Genomic DNA, 23,688 nt, shown 5'->3' with positions numbered 1-23,688 from the left:
AGGTAGTACATAGATAGACACAGACCCATACACACATACATACACACACAGAGGAATATTATGCAGGAAAAAGTCTAGTGAAACCAATCTTAATCATTTACTCCAAACTTTTTTTCTTTGTCATGGTCCAGTCCCCAACAACCTTCCCCAAAATTTCCACTACCACCATTTTTCCCTTTTTTAACAATTGATATTGCTCATTATTTATTAAAAATACCTCTATTCCCTCTATTGTGTGTTGCAGAATCATGTAAGATCTGTTTTTTAATTTATTCCCAAATTTTATTACCAAAGTAGCATTCCATTTTCATGATTGTTTTAAAATCATTTTGTTAAATAAAAACTGACTCCAATTGCATAATTTACTTTTTTTTTAAGATTATATTTATTTCACAAAAAGAGACAGCAAGAGAGTGAACACAGGTAGGGGGAAAGGAAGAGGGAGAATCATGCCCTCTGTTGAGCAGGGAGACCAATATGGGGCTCAAATCCAGGACCATGGGATCATAACCTGAGCCGAAGGTAGATGCTTAACAACTGAGCCACCCAGGCACCCCTAGAGGTACTGCCTTCTAACTGAAAATATGGTATAAGAAGATGTGTGGTTTTAACAAATAAAGAGTCTAGAAACATAAACACACAGAAGAGGTTAATAATATGTTTCTGCATATTAATAAATTAAACAAAAATTGGGGAAATCACTTATTTTGGGAGTGTCTTTATGAATTTTTTGCCATACATTAAAATATACACATATTAAAAGGTTTGTGAAGCAGCTTATCATACATCTAGTTTTTCTAAATGGTTAACTTTAGGAGTGCCTGGGTGGCTGAGTTGGTTAAGCATCTGCCTTGACTCTAGTCATGATCCCAAATCCTTGGATTGAGCCCCCCTTTGGGCTCCCTGCTCAGTGGTGAGTCTGTGTCTCCTTCTGACTCTTCCCCTCCCCTCCACTCATACTTACATTCTCTCTCTCTCTCTTTCTGTGAAACAAATAAATAAAATCTTTAAAAAATAAATGATTAGGTTTAAAATCACGTTATTCAAAACGAAGCACAAACACACTGTCATACTCACACACAATATTTTGTATAGTTTCCCCAGATACTTCTCTGGTTCTATCAAGCAATGTTCACTGAGTTAATTCAAAGTAGTCTGAGGTCATTGAAAATAGAGTCATTATATTCAGTAGATAATAAAATGAGGAACATGTCCTATTATCTCAAAGTTACATGTTCTTTGAAAAACTAGAAGATGGAGGGGCGCCTGGGTGGCTCAGTGGGTTAAGCCACTGCCTTCAGCTCAGGTCATGATCTCAGGGTCCTGGGATCGAGTCCCGCGTCGGGCTCTCTGCTCAGCAGGGAGCCTGCTTCCTTCTCTCTCTCTCTCTGCCTGCTTCTCAGTGTACTTGTGATTTCTCTCTGTCAAATAAATAAATAAAATCTTAAAAAAAAAAGAAAAGAAAACTAGAAGATAGAAAGTAACACACAACTATTATTGCAAATGATGAGTCTATAACAAAAGACACTGTCAAGGGGAGGAATGAGTAAGGGACATATGGGCTAGGTAGGGAGAGGTAGGGGGCTCTGTGATCAGGCTCATAGAAATCGCAAAAATATGGAGGTATGGGAAACCCAGAGATAAGGGAACAAACAGGACTACCCTGCCCTAGGCATGTGGGATGGTTGTCTTTTTTGTGATAAACACCTATGACCAACAAAGAATACCCAGACCCTAAAAAGGAAGTAATCCATTGAAGGTGTTATCACTAGTCCTCTTCAATGGTGATATCAATAGAGATGTTAAAAGGATTTAAGCTCCCTGGTTAGCTTTCTATAAAAGACCAACCCTAAATACCCTCTTCAGCAACCATGTTGGGGCTGACCCCTCTCATTCTTGATAGCTTTTTCTACATCTTCACCTAATAAACTTCTGTCTTTTCACACACACACACACACACACACACACACACACACGCTACCAGATTCCAGTCTGTCATCTAAAAAGCTTGAATGTTGCCACTCCCATCCTCACAATAAGAAAAAAGTTGAAAAAACTGAAAATCAACAACTCTTTTTAGATCTCTCTGGAAATTGAGGTCCCGGGACAGATTACTTACATGACAACTGGAGAGACAGACAGGCACATACAAAGAATCAAAGTTTATGAAAGGAGAAGCCTAGAAGTAGAAGGTTGTGGCTGGAGCCAAGTAGAGACACTTTCAATTTTAAGTGGTGAATTACTGGAGACTTAGTGTAGGCTAGCTTGTGACTTAAAAATAGAAAGAGGCCCAGTCATAGATAGGCTTCCCACACTCTCAGGAGTTTATTAACAGGAGGACTGTCAAATTCTCACATTGAAGACTTGGGAACTCTTCTTTCCCACAGAGAGTGGGGAAAAAGTAGCTATTTTGAAATAGTATAATGCTCTCTGTTCTCCTTAACATGGTCTAAAGAAAACTATTTTATAAGAGCCTAACCAACAGGGATTTTAACAAATGCTAACCAACCTTTGGGAAGAGAAAAATCCAACCATAGCTACTGATGTGGAGGAAAAGGAATACCCAACTCAGGCTCAATAAAAGACTAAGACATAATCATAGAACTATAGAATGTTTCCCATCTTCTAACATCTTACCACCATACCAGTAGGAATCCTATATAACAACAGGAATTAGAGATGAAAAACTGCAAGCTTCAGATCCAATTTAGGAATCTCTAGGAAAATCCAATGAAAACAAGTGAGATAAAAATAAAGATATTAGAGGAAATTTTAGACTCTGACTCCTACTGGTAAAGCAAATAGTAAACACAGATAAGCATAAAATCTCACACGGAAGACATAGCTACCTCAATTCCTTTACTGGATACTTCATCTCTGACTTTCAAAAAGAAGTAACAAGCATGGGGGCACCTGGGTGGCTCAGTGGGTTAAAGCCTCTGCCTTCGGCTCAGGTCATGATCTCAGGGTCTTGGGACCGAGCCCTGCATCAGGCTCTCTGCTCAGCAGGGAGCCTGCTTCTTTCTCTCTCTCTGCCTGCCTCTCTGCCTACTTGTGATCTGTCTGTCAAATGGATAAATAAAAATCTTAAAAAAAGTAACAAGTATGTTAAAAAGGCAAATATACAGTCTCAAGAAGCAAAGCAAACATCAGAACCAGACTTAGCTATGACAAGAATTTTTAGAATTATCAGAATAGGAATTTAATATGATTAACCATGCTGAGGCCCCTAATGAAAAAATGGACACCAAGTAAGAACAGATGCATAATTTAAACAGGGAGATTAAAACTAAGAACAAAAAGGATCTATTAGAAATAAAATAGTCTGTAACAGAAATGAAGAATGACTTTGAAAGGCTCATCAACAGGCTGGCAACAGCCAAAGAAATAATCACTGAACTTGAAGGTATTTCAATAGAGGTTTCCAAAATTAAATGCAAAAAACAAGAACAATAATATGGAATTGAATATCCAAGAACCTTGGCACCATTACAAAAGATGTAACATATGTGATAACGGACTTGTATCTAAAGTATACAAAGAATTCTCAAAACTCAACAATGACAAAACAACCACCAAATAAAAAGGGGACAAAATACATGAACAGATATATCATCCAAGAAGATTGAGATGGAAAAAAGCAAATGAAAAGATGTTTACCATCATATATGATTAGGAATTGCAGGGACGCCTGGGTGGCTCAGTTGGTTAAGCAGCTGCCTTCGGCTCAGGTCATGTTCCCAGCGTCCTGGGATCGAGTCCCATATCGGGCTCCTTGCTTGGCAGGGAGCCTGCTTCTCCCTCTGCCTCTGTCTGCCTCTCTGTCTGCCTGTGCTCACTCACTCTTGCTACATATCTATTAGCCTGGTTAAAATCCATAAAAAAGTTGAAACTGAATTTTTGGTGAATTTGCAGAACAATAAGAATAATTATTTATTTCTAGTGGGAATGCAAGTTGGTAGTTACTTTGGAAGATAATTTAGCAGGTTTTTATAAAGCTAAGCATTGATTAACCATAAAATGTAGCTGTCACACTCTTAGGTATTCTCCTAATAAGTTAAAAATTTATGTTCTTTTTTTTTCCTTTTTTTAACCTTTTTTCCCCTCACCATAGCACAGGAAAAGAAAAAAGAAAAAAAGAAGAGAAAAAGAGAAAGAAAAAGAAAAAGAAGTAATTAATTTAAAAAATCATGACAAGTTTAAAAAAAATTCTGTTCTCACAAAAACTTGTTTATGAATTTTTATTAAAAAAAAACCAACTTTTTGCTAATTGCCAAAAGTAAGCAAACCAAGATATCCTACAATGGGTAAATGGATGAACCATCTATGGACATTCATACATAGCAATAATATTCAGCAACAATAAGAAAAGAGCTATTAATCCAGGAAAGACATGGTGGAAACTAAACACTGTTGTTGAAAGAAAGAAGCCAATCTGTATGATTTCAGTTTTATGACATTCTAGGAAAGGTGAAATGATAAAGACAATAAACAGATCAGTGGTTGCCAGGGATTGAGAGGAGGAAGAAAATGATTGGTCAATATAGCATAAGGGGTTGCTAGGTCTGTGAAACTTCTTTCTATGATAATGTACTGGTGGAAGGTAAAATTCATAGAATTGTTCTATTTAAAAAGTGAACTCCTATAAATTTTGGATTTTAGTTGATAATACTTTATTAGTATTGTTTATCAATTGTAACAATTGTACTATATTGATGTAATATGTTAACAATAAGGACAACTATGTGTGGGGAGACAGAGTATATGGGAAATATTCATATTTTATGTTTTTTTTAATTAGTTTAGATCTATTGCTATGACTCTCTTTCTCCCAAAATTGATAAAATTACTTGGATAACCTCTAGATTCACTGCCCCTCCCATCAGACACCCCTCTTCACACACATTTTCAGTCAAGTATAATCAAAACAAACCTACTTTCCAATTCTAATTTCTGTTCTTAAACAAACGAGAACAAAACAAATTTCTTAACTAGAATATATTGAAATTTCTATGTGCTATTTTTCCCTTTTAGTATTTTTGGATAACACTGCATAATAAAAAAGAGATGGTGATAGACAATAAATTTCAATTAGATTTAATATAAATACATGTTGTATGTATTTGAGCTAATAAAACTAAGTTAATTTTAGTTAACATTTAATTTTGTTACTTTTAATTAATTTTTTTGAAGATTTATTTATTGATTTTAGTTAAAGAGAGTACACGGGACAGGGGGAGGGGAAGAAGGAAAAAGAGAGAAGGAGTTGGAGAGAAGCAGACTCCATACTGAGCAGAGTCCTACTCTGGGGGGGACTGGATCTCAGCACTCTGAGATCAGGATCTGAGCCAAAATCAAGAGTCAGCTGGTCAGATACTTAACCAACTGAGCCACCCAGGCACCCCTTAATTAGTAATTTTTGAGTGAATTTTAGTTGAGACCTCTAATCCAATGTTGAAAGAAATGTTGATGGCAGATGTCCATATTTTGTTCTTACTTCAAAAAGAAAGTTTAAAGATTTTAGTATTTTATAAATACTAAATACTAAAGATTTAGTATTTTAAAGTATAGTATTTTCTCTAGTTACATTGCAGATCAAGTTTGTAGCTAAAATTGCTATGCATTCACAAAATTATATTTTCTCTTCTAACTGGGAATAAGACTCTTGTACACTTACATAACACTTGAAATTAACAGTGACTTATTTTGGTTCTGATGGTCACAGGAATAAATGGTGTGCTCTACTCTGTGGCTTAGCACTTAAGAACTGCATAATCAATTTTTGTTTTCTATCTCTGGCAGCTGAAAATAAAGGCCATAGAGTATATTTCAGAAAATTCACAAGACACTTGGTTTTTGAATCACTACTTTGAGAAAAGGCTCCTAGAAGAGTTCTTTAACAAGGAGCCTATATATTGAATCATTGTTTGCAGGAAAAAAATGTATTTTATAATTACTTAAAGTAGTAGGTCATTTACTAAGGCAGTTAGCTTACTCTTACTAATACATCTTTATTAGTGTAAAAAAAAAAGTCCCCTTCTCTTACTGGCTAGATAACTGATCTTATCAAGATGAATGTTGAATTTCAACAAATGCTTATTTGGCATATATTGAGATTACCACAGGAATTTCTCTTTTAATTTTTAATTTGATAGAGTGCATACATTGATTTTCCAAAGTTAAGAGAGTGTTAAAGTATACAATATAAATTTAACTTGATTATTGTAATATACACATGATATGCATATCATAATTTTCTTGGCATTACTTCCTTGATTAACAATAAATTCATTATTTTTTTATTCCATCCTCATGAAAGTAACTGCTATGTAATTCTCATTTCTTGCCCTGTTCTAATAATACAATATGCTAAATTTTAAATAATTTTAGGATAAATGCTGGGAAAAAATTTTACCAGAAGTCGAGAAAAAAAACAAAAAATGAAAAAGAAAAAAATTAAATTAACTGCAAGACTAAAAAAAATCACAGGGAGAAAGCCATGAGTTCCGTGCTTTGCTTTCTCCTCCTCTGGAATTCTGCTGCTCTCCTTGGTATTGAAACCGCACTCCTTGGTAGGTGAACTTGGTCTCGGCTGGATTTCTTGTTGATCTTCTGGGGGAGGGGCCTGGTGTAGTGATTCTCAAGTGTCTTTGCCCCAGGCGGAATTGCACCGCCCTTACCAAGGGCCGGAGTGAGTAATCCGCTCGGGTTTGCTTTCAGGAGCTTTTGTTCCCTGAGCGCTTTCCGTAGAGTTCCGGAGGACGGGAATACAAATGGCGGCCTCCCAGAGAACAGCGCCCAGTTACTCCCGTCTGCCTGACCTCCGGCCGCGCTCCAAGCTCACCGAGCCTGCGACCGGTTCAAGGTAACCCCGGGCTGCGAGCTTACTGTCGGCTCTGTCTCTGTAGCCGGCTTTCCCGTTCCAATACCCGCAAGCTCTGCGACACTCAGACACCCCCGATCCTTCTGTGACCCTGCGGGACCTGAGGCCACGCTGACCCCACGCTGACCCCGCTTGGGCTTCGCCCCGGTTTAGCCTCTGGAGCGATGTCCCTCAGCTGAACAGACTTTTAAAGGTCCTGATTTTGTGCGCGGTTGCTCCGCCGCTTGCCGGGAGCCAGCCCCTCCCCCCCGGGGTCTATCTTCCCGTCGCCTTGGATTCACGTCTCCGCCAGTCCTACCTTTCAGAAAGTGGTTGTTTTTCTGTTTCCAGAATTGCTGTTCTTCTTCTCTTCGATCTGCCGATGGATTTGCAGGTGTTTGTAATTTTTAGATAAGCTATCTAGCTGATCTCCTGGTAGCTGAAGTAGTCTCAGCCTGCTACTTCTCTGCCATCTTCTGACTTCCCCCTATGCTGGGAAAAAATTTTATATGTTCAGAGGTATTAATTGAATTTGTGTGTACTGACCAGTAAATCCATCTGTGTCAGTTTTATGTTTGAGAAATCCTTTGGTCCTTGCTATAAATCTTCAATGCTTTAGAATTTTCATGTGTTCTATGTCTTTTATATTTCTTCTTGTGTCATATTTGGCAAGTTTTATTGTTCCATTATGTTGACTATTTCAAATTATGTATATCATATACATTTAATATTACTTGGAATATAATTGTTTATAGCATATTTTGTACTTTATTGTATCATCAAAGTAATGGTTAGTACAGTAACCATTTAAGTACAGTACAAATTTAAGTATACAGGTTGATAATATTAAAAATTATGCATAAAAACTTGTATCATCACATAGATCTAAACATATAAGTTCTTTTAATATCTCAGCAAGCTCATCCATGGCCCTTCTCAGGAAAAAGTCTTTTGATATCTAACAAAACAGTTTTATTTTTCATGGTTTTGAACTTCATATAATGAACTCATACCACATGTGGACTTTAGGGTCTTTAACTCTTTAAGTTTTTTACTCAATATCATGTCTGAAGGTTATTCATGTTTTACATATAGCAGTCATTTGCACTTTTTATTGTTACCTAATTCTACATAGGATAAATTTACCCTGATATATGTCAGTTTTAAAGAACTTATCTGAGGAAGCGCCGGGGTGGCTCAGTCACGTAAGTGTCTGCCTTTGGTTCAGGTCATGATCTCATGGGTCCTGGGATTGGCTGCTGATGGGCTGGCTCCCCACTCAGTGGGGAGTTGGCCTCTACCCCCACTGCTCCTGCCCCTCCCCACTGTTTGTACTCTCTCCTACACACCCACTTACTGTCTCAAATAAATAAATAAAATCTTAAAAAAAAAAAAACTTATCTGAAACGTCTGTTAACTGGATTGTTGTAGGAGTGTTTCTATCCGCTATTTCTATTTCTCCCATCACATAACTTTTGTACACATCGTCTAGTTTCTTGCCTCTGCATGGCTGTATTTGACAGACAGCCCAAACATTTGTATGAAATTTATTCTCAGTTTGTTGTGAAATAAGTAACTAGATTCCTTATTTTCTTCTTCTCGCACTTCTTTTTTATCCTTTTTCCTTCCTTTTTTTTGCCACATTCCAAATGTGATTTAAAATACCTGACAAAATGTACATAAATAGAAAAAGATTATAAATACATATGGACATGAAAGGAAATGAAAGTAACAATAAAGGACTAAAATAAATCCGAAGATTATAATTAAGGTAAAATTAGGGTTTTGTTTAATGAGAATGTGTCAAGAACACAAGAATAACTAAGCTTTTATTTAAGATTAAGACAACACTATCCAAGAAATAAACAAGGGGACAAAAAGCATATAAAATGTAGAAAATTGTTGTTGTAACCTAATCTTACATGTTACTATTTTTCTCTTGAAAACTAATCTAATGCACAATCCTACAAATCAGTACAGAAGAAAATAAAATCAGATACATTGATTGAAACAAAATGTTTTTAAAATCAACGTAATGTGATCTAGTAATTCTATTGGAATTTTGGATGTCAAGCTATATTAATTGCTTATTATAATATGTCTGACTGTAGGACTAGGTCTAACATACTTTTAATATACTCCTATTTACCTTGTTTATTTGAATTTCTAGAACATTAAAAATGGATTAGAACCTTGGCTTTCTCATATTGTCCACTATCCTGCTTTTGCATGATTATATTTGATAGTGAGCCTAAGCATTTGTATAAAATCCATTCCCACTTTGAAATTGAATTAAGTAAGCTTAAACCCACCTGGCTATAAGGAGAAGTTTTGTATTACATAAAGACACTGTAAAAAATAAATAATGGAAAAAAATGGTGTTCTTTCCCATACATGTGAAATGTATTTTCTACTGTAGGGAGTTTAAAGTTGTATTTGCAATCTACTAATCACTGTGATGAAAGATCACATCACCCTCTCTAGGATAAAAAAATCCTACAAGAAATTTAAATATTCATACACAATCATGATAGTTTCATATGCAAATTATATTATCACAGGAAAAAGTGCTGGTTCTTCATTTGCTGATGCTCATCCTTCACATCTCAGGTAAAAAATCACTTCCTTAAAAGAACCCTTCCTTGTAATCTTATATTAAGGAGGTTTGTCATTTTAACTTTCCACCTCCTAAGAATGATTTTTCTCTGTACTTTTATGTTCTCAATACATATAGCATGGACTTTAAAGATTTACTTACTTTCTTGATTATTGTCTCTTCTATATCCATGAGTTTAAGACTCTGTCACTTTCATCTTGGTATCTCCTGTGCTTCAAATAATGTCTCACATATTTTAGGTGTTCCAGAAATAATCTTGAAGCTAATACATACACTTAAAAAAATATTTATTAAATTATGCAAGAATTCAAGTGATCATTGCTATAGTCTTAAAACAATAGACTTATAGTATATCTTGATGGAAAGGTAAAGCTTAACTGACAAAATAGAGGAAAGGAATTTTAAGTATGAAGAACACATGTGTTCTAATTTTAAAGAAAATATAGAGATAACTTATGGCCATTATAGCCAAAACACATTAAAAAAATAGTTTAGAGATAATCAGGTTTTAAAAGCCTTAGGAATATATAATGCTATGCTCAATGGAAACTTATATAACTATTCATCTTATTCTAAAAATGATTTTTTGTTGGGGTATCTGGATGGTGCATTTGGTTGAGTGCCCAAATCTAGGTTTCAACTTGGGTTATGACCTCAGGGTCCTGAGATTGAGCTCTGTGTGGGGCTCTGTGCTCAGCTAGAATCTGCCTATCCTCTGCTCCTCTTCCTAGTCATGCAATCTCTCTCTTTATCTCTCTCTCTGTCTCTAAAATAGATAAATAAAATATTTTAAAAATAAAAATAAAATTGAATTTTTGTTAGCCCTTTAGCATTTGGTTACAGATAATTATATCAGTTTATTACATGATCAGAATAGGAGCTACTTTTTTCTTCATTCATCCCGTATCAGCCTCATGTATAAGGTAAATGAATTGATAGAAGTCTACTCTGGCTTGGAAAATTTTTCGTGACTTCAGTATCCCATTTGATTTAATGTACACACATAGAATCTGACATTTACATTTTCAGTTATGCTGTGAGATGGCATTCTTAGTTCCCCTTGCATCCATGACAGCATGTTTTCATATCAAAATGAGGTTCAGATTATGGTACATGGTATATAGAGTTATCTTCATATAAACATGGTATTTATATAACAACATTAAATTAGTAAATTATGTAAGTATAGATATGCATATCCTTAGAATATTGATCCTTACTTTAATATATACTTCCTTGTTTAAATTTTAATCTAAAATTAAGTAAATATTTTACATTAATATTAATTAAATATTGAAAGTAATATTAAGTTGAGAAAAGAAAAGAGCATTTCATAAAGTATAGAAGCTCGATACACTTTGATGAGACCGTAATACTTAATTTTCTAATCTAGTTTTTCAGAAATAAGGCATTTAGTCATGCAAAAGCACAAGTTTGGGCCTGGTGAAACACACACAAAAAAGTTTAGGCTTAAGAGATCCTTAAAATATTGATCGTCAACTAAGTAAATCTAGCTACAAAACTCTGCTTTTTAATTTACTAATTGTCTGACTTTGGCCAATAGTCTTTCTGACTCAGACTCCAAATATGGAAAAAGGTGGATATAGTTCTTCACAGCCTAGAACTATGAGGGAATTAAAAGCTATAATATATGCAAAAAGCTTTGTCCAGTGTCCGATATGTGGAGGGCCTTAGTGAATGGTCTTTATTAATATTTATAAAAATCACCTCCATAAACTATTACTTTTGTTGAAGTTATTTTAGTCATCTAAGATCTTCCATCATCTGGGGGAAATTTTGAACAATGTGCTTTAGAGCAAGACTATAAATATTATTATATTAAAAAGCATTTTCATTACTGAAAGTCATAAATTTCAGAGAAATAGAATATAGTCGTCAATTTTCTGGGAAAAAAAGTTGCTAACTGCAGTGAAAACTTAACCATTTGGAAGTGTAGGCTACAAGTAACCAGTTTTGCCTTAGCAAGATATATCAAGTAGATTAACTTTGTTTGCACTGATCCAGAGCCCTTGGGTTTCTTTTCCACTCTTCCATCAAACTGACAAACTCATTCATGCTTAGTGTACTTTTCTGGGGATTTATATATAACTATTATTTTAAATATTGAGTAAATTATTAGAATAAGATTTTAAAAACTGTAGAATAATAATAATAATAATAATAATAATAATAATAAATAAGCTCTGGGGAGAAATAGATAAAAGAGAGTAGTCTTCTCAGTCTTCCTAAAATATTATTAGGTAAAAGCCTGCTGGTTCTAAGAACAAATGTCATGAGACTAGAAAGAGCTTTTGCATTATATGCAAATTATTTGCTTAATTGTATAACTGTTTATTAACCCATTTCAGCCATAACACGAGCCTATCTTAATTCATTGCTATTTAGATTGTCTGGATACTATAGAACTAATATTCTGTTAGAGTCTTGAATAGCAAGTGTTTAATATTCAACGATGATATTGAATTTAAAAAAAAGTCATCTTTGACAGTTTTTCTCCAATATGCATTTCACTTGCCTGTGCAATGGGTAATTATTATCTTTATGAAATCAGGTGCCTTTTATGAGAAAGCCAAAGTAATCTAGGCTTACCTACTTTTAGTATTTTGCTTTTTTATTAACCCTTGTTTTTAAGTATAAAGTGTCGCTATTTTGCATCACTTATCATGTATGTACTTCATTTTAATATCGTAACACATGGCAGAGACTTTTCTTAAATTTCTTTCCTAACTACAACTGTGTCTTTTTGCATTTATCAGAATATGTTGAAATTATTAAAAATGATATGCTTATTCAGCCTGTGTCTTCAATCATGTGTGAAGACTGTTATGAGGGAATGAACAAATTACTTAATTAAACTTGTTTTATGTAAACCACCTTTATAAATGACTTTTAATTCCTGAAAATGATAAAAGTTGTATGTATTTGCAAAAATATTGCATACTAAATTAACTTATAAGGGCCTTGTCAGATCCTAGAACATTGGAAATATTTTACAAAGGTTTAATGGGCATGAGCTCATGACAGGTCACTAATGGAATCTACTTAATGTAAGTCTTAGGAAGATGTTTTTCTTTTTTTTAACTTTTCATATATATCAACCCCAAAATAGATACTTTTCCCTATGATTAATCATGTAGAGTGAATCCAACTAAATTAAATTGAAAAAGAAAAACATGGTATACTTATTCTCACTTAACATTATCTATACATAAATATGAAATCAATATGTCTCAGAATCCTATACTTTTATTTTTTGAGAAATAATTATAAAAAGGCCCTCTCCATTCTCAGCTTGATCCCTCCCAGCCTCAGCTTATAAACTAGTTATTTTTAGAGGCATAAGCAAGATGATTGAACAATTAAATGTTGACAGGAAACCGGAATTTAAAGCTAAACTATTGGATATGCAATTTTACAGAGAACATCAATGTTTGATTTGAATTATTTATTAAACATCAATGTTTCATTTGGCAAGATTCAATACATAAGCAGTATAGCAAATAATATACAAAGAATAAGTTGCTGTCTAGAGGAGTATTTTAGCTTCATTTTTAAATCATTAACGATATTTATATACTAGTTAGATTGAGTCTTAAGATTGAGATAGTATACCTATGATTCTTATGTCATAAATTTCCTTCTTTTACTTTGGAAAGATATCACTTCTATCATGTTATTCTGTCATATTAAGTCAAGGTAGGTTTTGGGTATCTCAAAATAATGGTTCCAATGCATTAGGATTGGAATATGAAATATAATTTATCTAGGACAGTTTAAAATAGATCATCTATTTCAAGGAGGAAACAAATGCTTGTACTAATTATTTTACCTAATAAACTATAATTACAGTTTTAAAATGGGAGATTATGTGTTAGTGAACATTATTACTATATATCCTATAAGAGAAATCCTGTTAATTATCAGGAGGTATGTAGACTAGAGAGGAAAAATATTTAAATTGCTGATTAGTTAATTTCTTTATCTCCCCCACCATGGAAAATTGTGTGATCTCTAAAATTTCTCATACTATGTGAATCTTTAATTTGCTTCATTAAATATAGATCACTTTAATTTTTTAAAGGTAGATTTAGAAAACAGTATTTGAGTATGAAATGAGATTAAATGTATTAGATAAAAATTCAGGGTTGCTTTACACAAAGTGGAAAATTATATTTACTTAGGAGAAGTACTTAATGTTGTCCACTATGATTGATTAATATACTTCTAAATTTGGAAATCACAAATGATTGTGAAAATAATAAATTAAATTATTGATATGTCCTTGGAAAACATTTCAGAATGGAATCCTTTGCTATGTAGTCATTTCAGTGTAAATGCATTTCCAACAGAGAGTTTAACTCTTTTTAGAGTCAAAAGAGCCCACACTTGGCCACTTTTTAATCTAAAATAATATATATTGTAGACATACATATATTGAACATTCCAAAAAGTAGAAATAGAAAACAGGCTTCCTACCATATGATTATAAAATGATCTATGTTCACAATGTCCTCACATTTCTAGTTGGAATAAAGATTCAGAATAGCAGCTTTTAATTAAATATCAGTAAATTTATTTATTTGTTTATTTTTAAAGATTTTATTTATTTATTTGACAGACAGAGATGACAAGCAGGCAAAGAGGCAGGCATAGAGAGAGAGGGGGAAAGCAGGCTCCCTCCTGAGCAGAGAACCCAATGTGGGGCTCGATCCCAGGACCCAGCCAAAAGCAGAGGCTTTAGCCCACTGAGCCACCCAGACACCACTATCAGTAAATTTAAAACAACTTTTACTTCTTAAAAATGATCATGGGCCTCCTGGGTGGCTCAGTGGGTTGGGTCTCTGCCTTTGTATCAGGTCATGATCTTGGGGTCCTGGGATGGAGGCCTGCATTGGGCTCTCTGCTCAGTGGGGAGCTTGCTTTCCTCTCTCTCTGCCTACTTGTGATTTCTCTCTCTGTCAAATAACTAACTAAAATCTTTAAAAAAATGATAATGATGTAAGAGTTATAAAGTTAATATTATATGGTACTTCACATACCTGAACTTGAAGGTGCCTGCAAGGTCATCTAGAGGTCCAACCAAAGGTCAGGATAGACGAGCACTTTTCTTTGCAAGTCATTACTAACTTCCTTTGGGCAAATATTTCTTTTCGAACTTTGTCTCTTTCAAATTGAAATTTTATTTCTCTACTCTTTTAAGATTCATCTTCATGTAATAAACTGGTAAAAGCCTAGAGATTTCGGGAAAAAAAAAAAAAACAATGGCGCAAGAATATTTAACTAGAAAAAATCTCAAATGCTCTTTATTCATATTTACTATTTGTTTGTTTAATTAATTAATTAATTATGCTTAAAAGGATCCATTTATTTGCATATGTAAGTTATAGTCCTGGTCAAATACTCTTTAAACTGAAATGGCATCAATCTTAATCTGAGGCAAAAGCAATAAAACAAATAAGCCTCTCACTAGTTTGTTTTTTGTTTTTTTCTTCTTTTTTTTTTGAAGATCTATTTATTTATTTATTTGAGAGAGGGAGAGAAAGCATGTGAGAGAGAGAGAGGGAAAACAACCGGGGGAGGGGGGGACAGAGAGAGAGGGAGAAGCAGGCTCCTCACTGAGCAGGAAGCCTGACACTGAGCCTCCTTAGATCCCAGGATCAGGGCCTGAGCCAAAGGCAGTCACCCAACTGACTGAGCCAGCCAGGGGACCCAGCTCTCACTGGTTTCAACATGTTTTCTGTAACTAAGAAGAAGTCCTTGTTTACCTTTAAAAGTTCAGACAATGCCAGCAAATGCCTTTAAATCTTTGCAGATACATTAGATTAATACACAATCATAATCTAAATATTCTGAATCACTAGTGGAAAGCAAAGTTTTTGTCTCAGAAAAATAGGAGATTTAGAAATGGAAGAAAAATAGATGAGTTTTTTTCCAAAATTTGGAATCCAAAATATCTACTTACATTCTGTATTATCTTTCTTTATTTTTGTTTGAAGTTTTTATTTTAATTCTAGTTAGCATACAATGCTATATTAGTTTCAGGTGTACAAGAATATTTTATATTCTTTTACATCCAAGATTTCTTCATCCCATGCCTCCTCACTTATGGAATAGGGGCATCAAAAAGTATGATTTTGTATGAGAAAACTTCGGCATGTTGAGGCCACCTGAAATTTGAAATCCAGCTCCTTTTTATTACCCCTTTTTTTGTTCTCTGTAATGGACTCTCTATCTCCCATAAGCTATATGAGGTATGGGAAAAGCTAAAAAAGCTTTTTATACTTCTGGTTTCTATATTGGTTTCTCATTTAAAGTATATATTTCATCTGCTTAAGTCAGCATTAAGTAAGCTGTTTTTGAAATGAGTTTTATATTATTAAAAATGTTTTTTCTTGGGACGCCTGGGTGGCTCAGTTGGTTAAGCAGCTGCCTTCGGCTCAGGTCATGATCCCAGCGTCTTGGGATCGAGTCCCACATCGGGCTCCTAGCTCAGCCGGGAGCCTGCTTCTCCCTCTACCTCTGCCTCCCATTCTGTCTGCCTGTGCTTGCTCTCTCCCCCTCTCTCTCTCTGATAAATAAATAAAATAAAATAAATGTTTTTCTTCCTATAACCATAGCTATATTAAGTAGAAAGAAAATCATTTTTGTAAGAAAATTTGTCCCTTTCAACCACAAAAATTGGTATATCATAGCATATTTTTTGTTCTATCACTTATATGAGCTTTACTCAAGTAACTCATATTAAAACTGTGAATGCAAAAAGTAAAATATGAATTATGGAATGTGAAACTCACTGAAATGTGAAACTCCAGCTCAAAAATCACATATTTATGCCAAAAATACATGGAAAGAATAGAATGTAGTAAAAAAAAATTATAGTTTGTATCATTTACTAATGCAATTTACCAATGTTCCAGTTTCTTCAATAATTTTGCTCAACTTATGACAAAGTACAAGACATCTTCCTCTCAAGAACTCTGAGTATATTAGTTGCAAATAATAATGTATAATCCTTCTAAAGACTAGTTACTTTTAGTATCTGCAAATCTTGATTTGCACTACAAATTCTCATCCTAGACCTGACATGCATTTTATCAAACGCATTTAGCCGATAAATTTCCATTCTGTTCTCATTTCCCTGGTTATGAAGTGAGAATATTAAATTTTGCCTTGAGTGTTGTGAGAATTAATTATTTAATGTTTATAAAGTTCCTTCCAGCTCTAAAGTAGAAAAGTCACAGAAGCATTTCTTATACATGGATATTCTCATAAATGCAAATTATGGAGGAATTATTATTACTAACCATAAACAAAATACAGAAGTCAGAATTAGAAATGGGGTCAAAGATGCTATAATACAATATACAATGTATATTTTAATTGTTTGTTTGAGAAGTGAGTTTCCATGTTTTATATATATTTTTTTTCTCTAGCTATGCTAAAATAACACAAAGTTAAATTATAGGTCAAGATGGTCTAATATAGAGAAGATGAGCACTTCTGTGAACCCAAAGCCATTCAATGAAAACAAACTTTTAAATCAATAGGGTCACATAATATAATTTCACAATGGACACCTGTGTAAGTTGGACTCTAAAAGGCAGACAATGGTGAGAAATATTACCTGAATCAGGCTTTGACTATATTCTGCAAACCAACATCAGAAGATACATTTATAGCTATTGATGGTTCATTTGCTGGTCTAACCCTATTGCTAATCAATGGTAATGCATTTCTTAATTGTTTTTCTTTGTTTTGTTGATTTGACTTAAAAAGTAGAGAAAGAAGAAGGATAAGGATAAGGAAAAGATTTTATTTATTTATTTGACAGAGAGAGATCATAAGTAGGCAGAGAGGTAGGCAGAGAGAGAGGGGGAAGTAGGTCCCCATCGAGCAGAGAGCCGGAGGCAGGGCTCAATCACAGAAACATGAGATCATGACCTGAGCTAAAGGCAGAGGCTTAATCCACGGAGCCACCTAGGCACCCTAAATGAAGTGAATTTTAAACAAAACTTAAATTATTTTTGCTAATATTATATTTATTATATTCTTCCTACCTTTTTGGTTTAAATTCCCTCTCTCTCTCTCTCTCTCTCTTTTTGCAGCTTTACTGAAATGTAATTGACATATAAAATTGTGTAAGTTCAAGGTGTGCAGATTGATGAATTAAATGGTTACCACAATAAGGACAGTTAACAAATTCAACACCTTATATTTTGTGATGAAAATATTTAAGACATCCTTTCTTAACAACCTTCAAGTACGTAATAGTATTGCTAATTAGATCACTGGAACTTATTTGTCTTATAACGGGAAGTTTGTACCCTTTGACCAGATTTCCCTGTTGTTTTCAATCACACAATAATAATAAAATAAATAGTAATACGCTGTTTGTAAGTTCTCGTGTCCTTTAGAAAACTTTTGCCTGGGTGGCTCAGTGGGTTAAGCCGCTGCCTTCGGCTCAGGTCATGATCTCAGGGTCCTGGGATCGAGTCCCGCATCGGGCTCTCTGCTCAGCAGGGAGCCTGCTTCCTCCTCTCTCTCTCTCTGCCTGCCTCTCTGCCTACTTGTGGATCTCTGTCTGTCAAATAAATAATAAAATCCTTAAAAAAAAAAAAAAAAAGAAAGAAAGAAAATTTTAAAAGATAAAATGGCAACTTATACTGGTCTTTTTCATTTTTCATGCTTTTTGATACCCAAATGTCTGGATAATACCTTGAACTTACATATATGTGTTCAAGGATTGTGTTTCACAATTCTTGTATTGTAAGTGGACAACACAATACTATCATTAATAAAAATGAAAATACCTGAGAGTTGGCTCTACAGATTTTCCATCACATGTGTAAGTGGACTATGGTAGAGAGAAAGAACAATATAATTAATTTATCATTCTACTAATTCAAATATTTTTGGAGACCAGGTCTTGGAAGTCCAAAATTTAACTTTGTGGGATTAATTTTTAATATGTTATACCAACCAAAATAAAATAGCACTGTGATTCCTTTCTTATTAATGCATCATATAGAGAGACTTCCTAAAAAAAGAAAATTAAATACAATTCATATTCCAATATTTTTCAAATCCCAAAATACATTTGAAAAAAATTTAGAAGCAGTGTATTGAACTGGGATATACAGTTTGGGTACGCCAAAGAATTCTTTGGTGAGTTGATAGAAGTGTTAACATCTATAGTTCAACTTTTGATTGGTGAAATAGGGTCACGTTATTACATTAACTTTTGTAGTAATAACTTTAAGAATAATCAATAATAGGAAGCCTGTAGTGAAAATGCCATTGCTATTTCACAAATGACTGATGAAAAAACTGGCTCTAAAATACTAAACTCTCTAGCTTTGGTCCATGACAAATAGCATCAACATGATTATATTTTGAAAAAAAAAATTCTCCCCAAAGCTTAAAGTCCATGCTAAATAAAACATTGAAAGCCATTCAGAATTTTAGGTTCCTTAATGACCAAAATTTATTAAAGCAAAATTGATGGAAAAGGGAATAATGGCTATTTTTAAAGTCAGATACAGTTTAAAAGGCTTTTGATCAAATATCCAGCTTTGAACTACAAATATTCCTTACTTGCTGAGTTTGTCAAATATCTTGCTTTGTGTTTGGCCACTGGAACATGAAAGTGCTTATGTTGGTAATAAAATTAAAGAAGTCTAATTAATTTATATCAACTAATATAAATATTGTATTGTCCAAAAAAAATCAAATTTTGTTTTGTTTTATTTCCATCAACTACCATGATCTCTAAAAATGCTTACTAGTTACAGATGTTATATATAAATTAAAAATTTAGTAAGCTCTAATTAACTAATGATACAGCTTTTCTATTTTTCAAACAAGTTATCTATTTGAAGAGTCCATTTGTTTCCTCTTTCTTTTGAAGTCCAATAGAAACATAAGTAAAATTATGTTTAAATTTTAGATATTAGTGCTAGAAAAGTCATTAAAACCATCTGAAATCTTCTGCTTCATTGGTTAGTGTCGTGCTTCATTGATTAAACTCATCACTAAATGAGAGATTTCTTTGATAAAGTTTCTGCTTAAGGGGCGCCTGCATGGCTCAGTGGGTTAAGCCTCTGCTTTCAGCTCAGGTAGTGATCCTGAGGTCCTGAGATTGAGTTCCACATCAGGCTCTCTGCTTGGCAGGGGGGCCTTCTTCCCCCTCCCCTCTGCTTGCTTCTCTGCCTACGTGTGATCTCTCTCTCTGTCAAATAAATAAATAAAATCTTAAAAAACAGTTTCTGTTTAAATATTAAATATTTTGTCATTTTTCATTTTTTTGTTGTTTATTACACATTTTAGACAAAATGTGTTTATCCAATATATCCATATATCCAATATATGCTTTACAAATATTTTCCTTCAATCAATGGTTGGACTTTTTTTATTTCAAGTTTATATTTAAATTTTAGTTAACATGTATGGTAAAATTGGTTTCAATTGTAGAATTTAGTGATTCATCATGTGCATATAACACCCAGTATATATCACAAGTGCTCTCCTTAATATCCATCATCTATTTACCCCATCTCCCTGCCCACCTCCCTCCATCAGTCCTCAGTTTGTTCTCTATAGTTAAGAGTCTTTAGTGGTTTGCTTCCTCCTCTGTCTCTTTTTTTTTTTCCCCTATGTTCCTCTGTTTTGTTTCCTAAATTCTACATATGAGTGAAATCCTATGGTATTTACCTTTCTCTGACTAGCTTATTTAACTTCACATAGTATGCTAACAACATCTACTTCATTGCACATCTTTTTGATTGCTGAGTAATATTCCTGTGTGTGTGTGTGTGTGTGTGTGTGTGTGTCCCCTCTTCTTTATCCATTCATCAGGTAATGGACGGTTGGGATATTTCCATAATTTGGCTATTATTCATAATGCTGCTATAAACATCAGGGTGCATGAGCCCCTTCAAATCAGTATTTTTGTATCCTTCAGGTACCTAAGTGTAATTGCCATGCAGAAGGGTAGTTTTTTGGGTTTCTTTTAAACTTTTTTGGAAACCTCCTGGTTGTTTTCTAGAGTGGCTCTACCAGTTTGTATTCCCATCAACAGTGTAAACATTTTCCCTTTCTTCCACATCTTCACCAACATATGTTGTTTCTTGTGTTCTTAATTTTAGCCATCTGACATGTGTGAGATGGAATCTTATTGTGGTTTTGGTTTATATTTCTTGATGATGAGTGATGTTGACCATTTTTTCCTGTATCTGTTAACTATCTGTATGTCATCTTTGGAAAAATGTCATTCATGTTTTCTGCCCATTTCTTAACTGGATTATTTATTTTTGAGGTGACTAACCCTTTAGCAGATACGTCATTTACTAATATCTTCTCCCATTCTCAAGGTTGCTTTTTAGTTTTGATTGTTTCCTTCATTGTGCATAAGCTTTTTATCTTGATAAAGATCCATAGTTTATATTCACTTTTGTTTCCCTTGCCTCAGGATACACATCTAGTAGAAGGTGCTATGGCCAGTTTCAAAGAGTTTCTGCCTGTGTTCTCCTCTAGGGTTTTGATGATTTCCTGTTTTACATTTAGGTCTTTCATCCATTTTTAATTTATATTTGTGGATGGTGGAAGAAAGTGGTCCAGTTTCATTCGTCTGCACATTGTGTCCAGTTTTCCCAACGTCATTTGTTGAAGAGACTGTCCTTTTTCTATTGGATAGTCTTTCCTGCTTCATCAAAGATTATTTGACATATAGTTGCAGGTCCATTTCTGGGCTTTCTATTGTGTTCCATTGATCTTTGTGTCTATTTTTGCACTAGTACCAGACCTTTGTAATATAGCTTAAAGTCCAGAATTGTGATGCCCCCAGATTTGGTTTTCTTTTTAAGGTTGCCTTAGCTATTTGGGGTCCTCTGTGGTTCTATAAAAATTTTAGGATTGTTTGTTGTAGCTCTGTGAAAAATTCTGGTGGTATTTTGGCAGGGGTTTTAATAAATGTATAGATTGCTTTAGGTACTATAGACCATTTTAACAATATTTGTTCTTTCAATCTGTGAGCATGGGATGTTTTTCCATTTTTTTGTCATCCTCAATTTCATTATAGAGTTTTCAGAAGACAGACCTTTTACCTCTTTTGTTAGGTTCATTCCTGGATATCTTATGGGATTTGGTGCATTTGTAACTGAGATTGATTCTTTGATTTCTCTCTCTATTGTTTCATTATTGGTGTATGGAAGTGTCACAGATTTCTGTACATTGATTTTGTATCCTGTGACTTTGCTGAATTTGTGTATCAGTTCTAGTAATTTTTTGCTGGAATCTTTCAGGTTTTCTACATAGAGCATCCTATTATGTGTGGATAGTGGAAGTTTGACTTCTTCCTTGATGGTCTGGATGCCTTTGACTTCTTGATTTTGTTGTCTGATTGTTGAGACTAGGACTTCCCATACTATGCTAAATAACAGCAGTGAGATTGGACATCCCTGACTTGTTCCTGACTATTGAGGAAAAGCTCTCTGTTTTTCCCCATTGAGGATGATTTTTATTTTTTTTTTGGATGTTATTTATTTATTTGGAAGAGGGAGACAGTCTAAGAGATAGAGCTTGAGCATAAGCAGGGAGAGGGGCAGGGGAGATGTAGAAGCAGACTCCCCAATGAGCAGGGAGCCTGATGCGGGGTTCGATCCCACAACTTTGGGATTATGACATGGGCTGACAGCAGATGCTTAACCAACTGAGCCATCCAGGCAATCCTCCCTACTGAGGATTAGCTGTGGGTCTTTGTTTAGATGGTCTCTATGGTGTTGAGATATGTTTCCTCTATACCTATTTTGTTGAATGTTTTTATAAAGAATAGATGCTGTACTTTGTCAAAAGCTTTCTCTGCATCTATTGAGAGGATCATGTGGTTCTTATCCTTTCTTATTATTAATGTGGTGTGTCATGTTGATTGATTTATAAATATTGAACCAAATCTGCAGCTCAGAGATTAATTTCACTTGATCATGTGAATAATTCTTTTAATGTATTGTTGGATTCAGTTTGCTCATAACTTTTTCACAATGTTTGCATCAATGTTCATCGGGGGTCTTGGTCTGTAATTCTCCTTTTTAGTAGAGTATTTCATTAATTTTGAAATTTAGCTAATGCTGGCCTCATAGAAGGAGTTTGAGAGTTTTCCTTCCATTTATATTTTTTAGAAACAGTTTGAGAATAATAGGAGTTAAGTCTTCTTTAAATGTCTGTTATAATTCCGGTTGGAAGCCTTCTGGGCCTGGACTTTTGTTTGTTGAGAGATTTTTTATTACTGATTCAATTTTTTTTGCTGGTTATCAGTCTGTTCAAATGTTTTATTTCCTCCTGTTTCAGTTTTAATAATTAGTATGCTTCTAGAAATTTATTATTATTATTTTTTAATTTTTTAAAAGATTTTATTTATTTATTTGATAGGCAGAGATTACAAGTAGGCTGAGAGGCAGGCAGAGAGAAAGGAGGAAGCAGGCTCCCTGCTGAGCAGAGAGCCCGATGCGGGGCTCGATCCCAGGACCCTGGGATCATGACCTGAGCCGAAGGCAGATGCTTTAACCCACTGAGCCACCCAGGTGCCCCGCTTCTAGAAATTTGTTAATTTCTTCCAGATTGCCCAGTTTTTTGGCTTGGAGTTTTTCATAATCTTCTCTTATATTTGTATTTCTGTGATGTAGGTTGTAATGTCTACTCTTTTATTTATGATTTTATTTATTTGGGTCCTATCTCTTTTCTTTTTGAAAATTCTGCTAGCGGGTTATCAATCTTTTTAATTTTCTGAAAGAGTTACCTCTTAGTTTTGTTGATCTATTCTACTGTGTTTTTGTTGTTGTTGCTGTTCTTATATCATTTATTTCTGCTCTAATCTCTATTATTTTCCTTCTGTAAGCTTTATTCATTGTTCTTTTCTAGCTCCTTTAAGTGTAAGGTTAAGTTGTCTATTTGAGACTTTTCTTGCTTCCTGGGGTAAGACTCTTTCTATATACTTCCTCCATAGAACCACCGTTGCTTCACCTCAAATGATTGGACCTGCCATGTTTTTGTTATTGTTGTTGTTGTTGTTGTTCTAAGAGTTCATCAATTTATTTGAGAGAGATCACAAGCAGGCAGAGAGGCAAGCGGGGTGGGGTGGTGAGCAGAGAGCCTGACGGGGGACTTGATCCCAGGACCCTGAGATCATGACCTGAGC

The 23,688-nt window shown here is 34.3% G+C and overlaps 1 long non-coding RNA gene across 1 annotated transcript; it reads right to left on the bottom strand.

The window, feature by feature from the left end:
- Positions 1-7,223: 7,223 nt before the first annotated feature.
- On the bottom strand, positions 7,224-14,796 carry LOC123391146. Its single transcript, XR_006605750.1, has 3 exons — positions 14,540-14,796; positions 9,621-9,753; positions 7,224-8,527 (listed from the first exon to the last, which is right to left on the bottom strand). It is a non-coding gene; the product is annotated as an uncharacterized LOC123391146 (long non-coding RNA).
- Positions 14,797-23,688: the final 8,892 nt, after the last annotated feature.

The sequence above is a fragment of the Mustela putorius genome, unplaced genomic scaffold (genome assembly GCF_011764305.1).
Source record: "Mustela putorius furo isolate JIRA1106 unplaced genomic scaffold, ASM1176430v1.1 tig00000193_pilon_pilon_pilon, whole genome shotgun sequence".
Lineage (NCBI taxonomy): Eukaryota > Metazoa > Chordata > Mammalia > Carnivora > Mustelidae > Mustela > Mustela putorius.
This window is presented reverse-complemented; position numbering and strand designations above follow the sequence as displayed.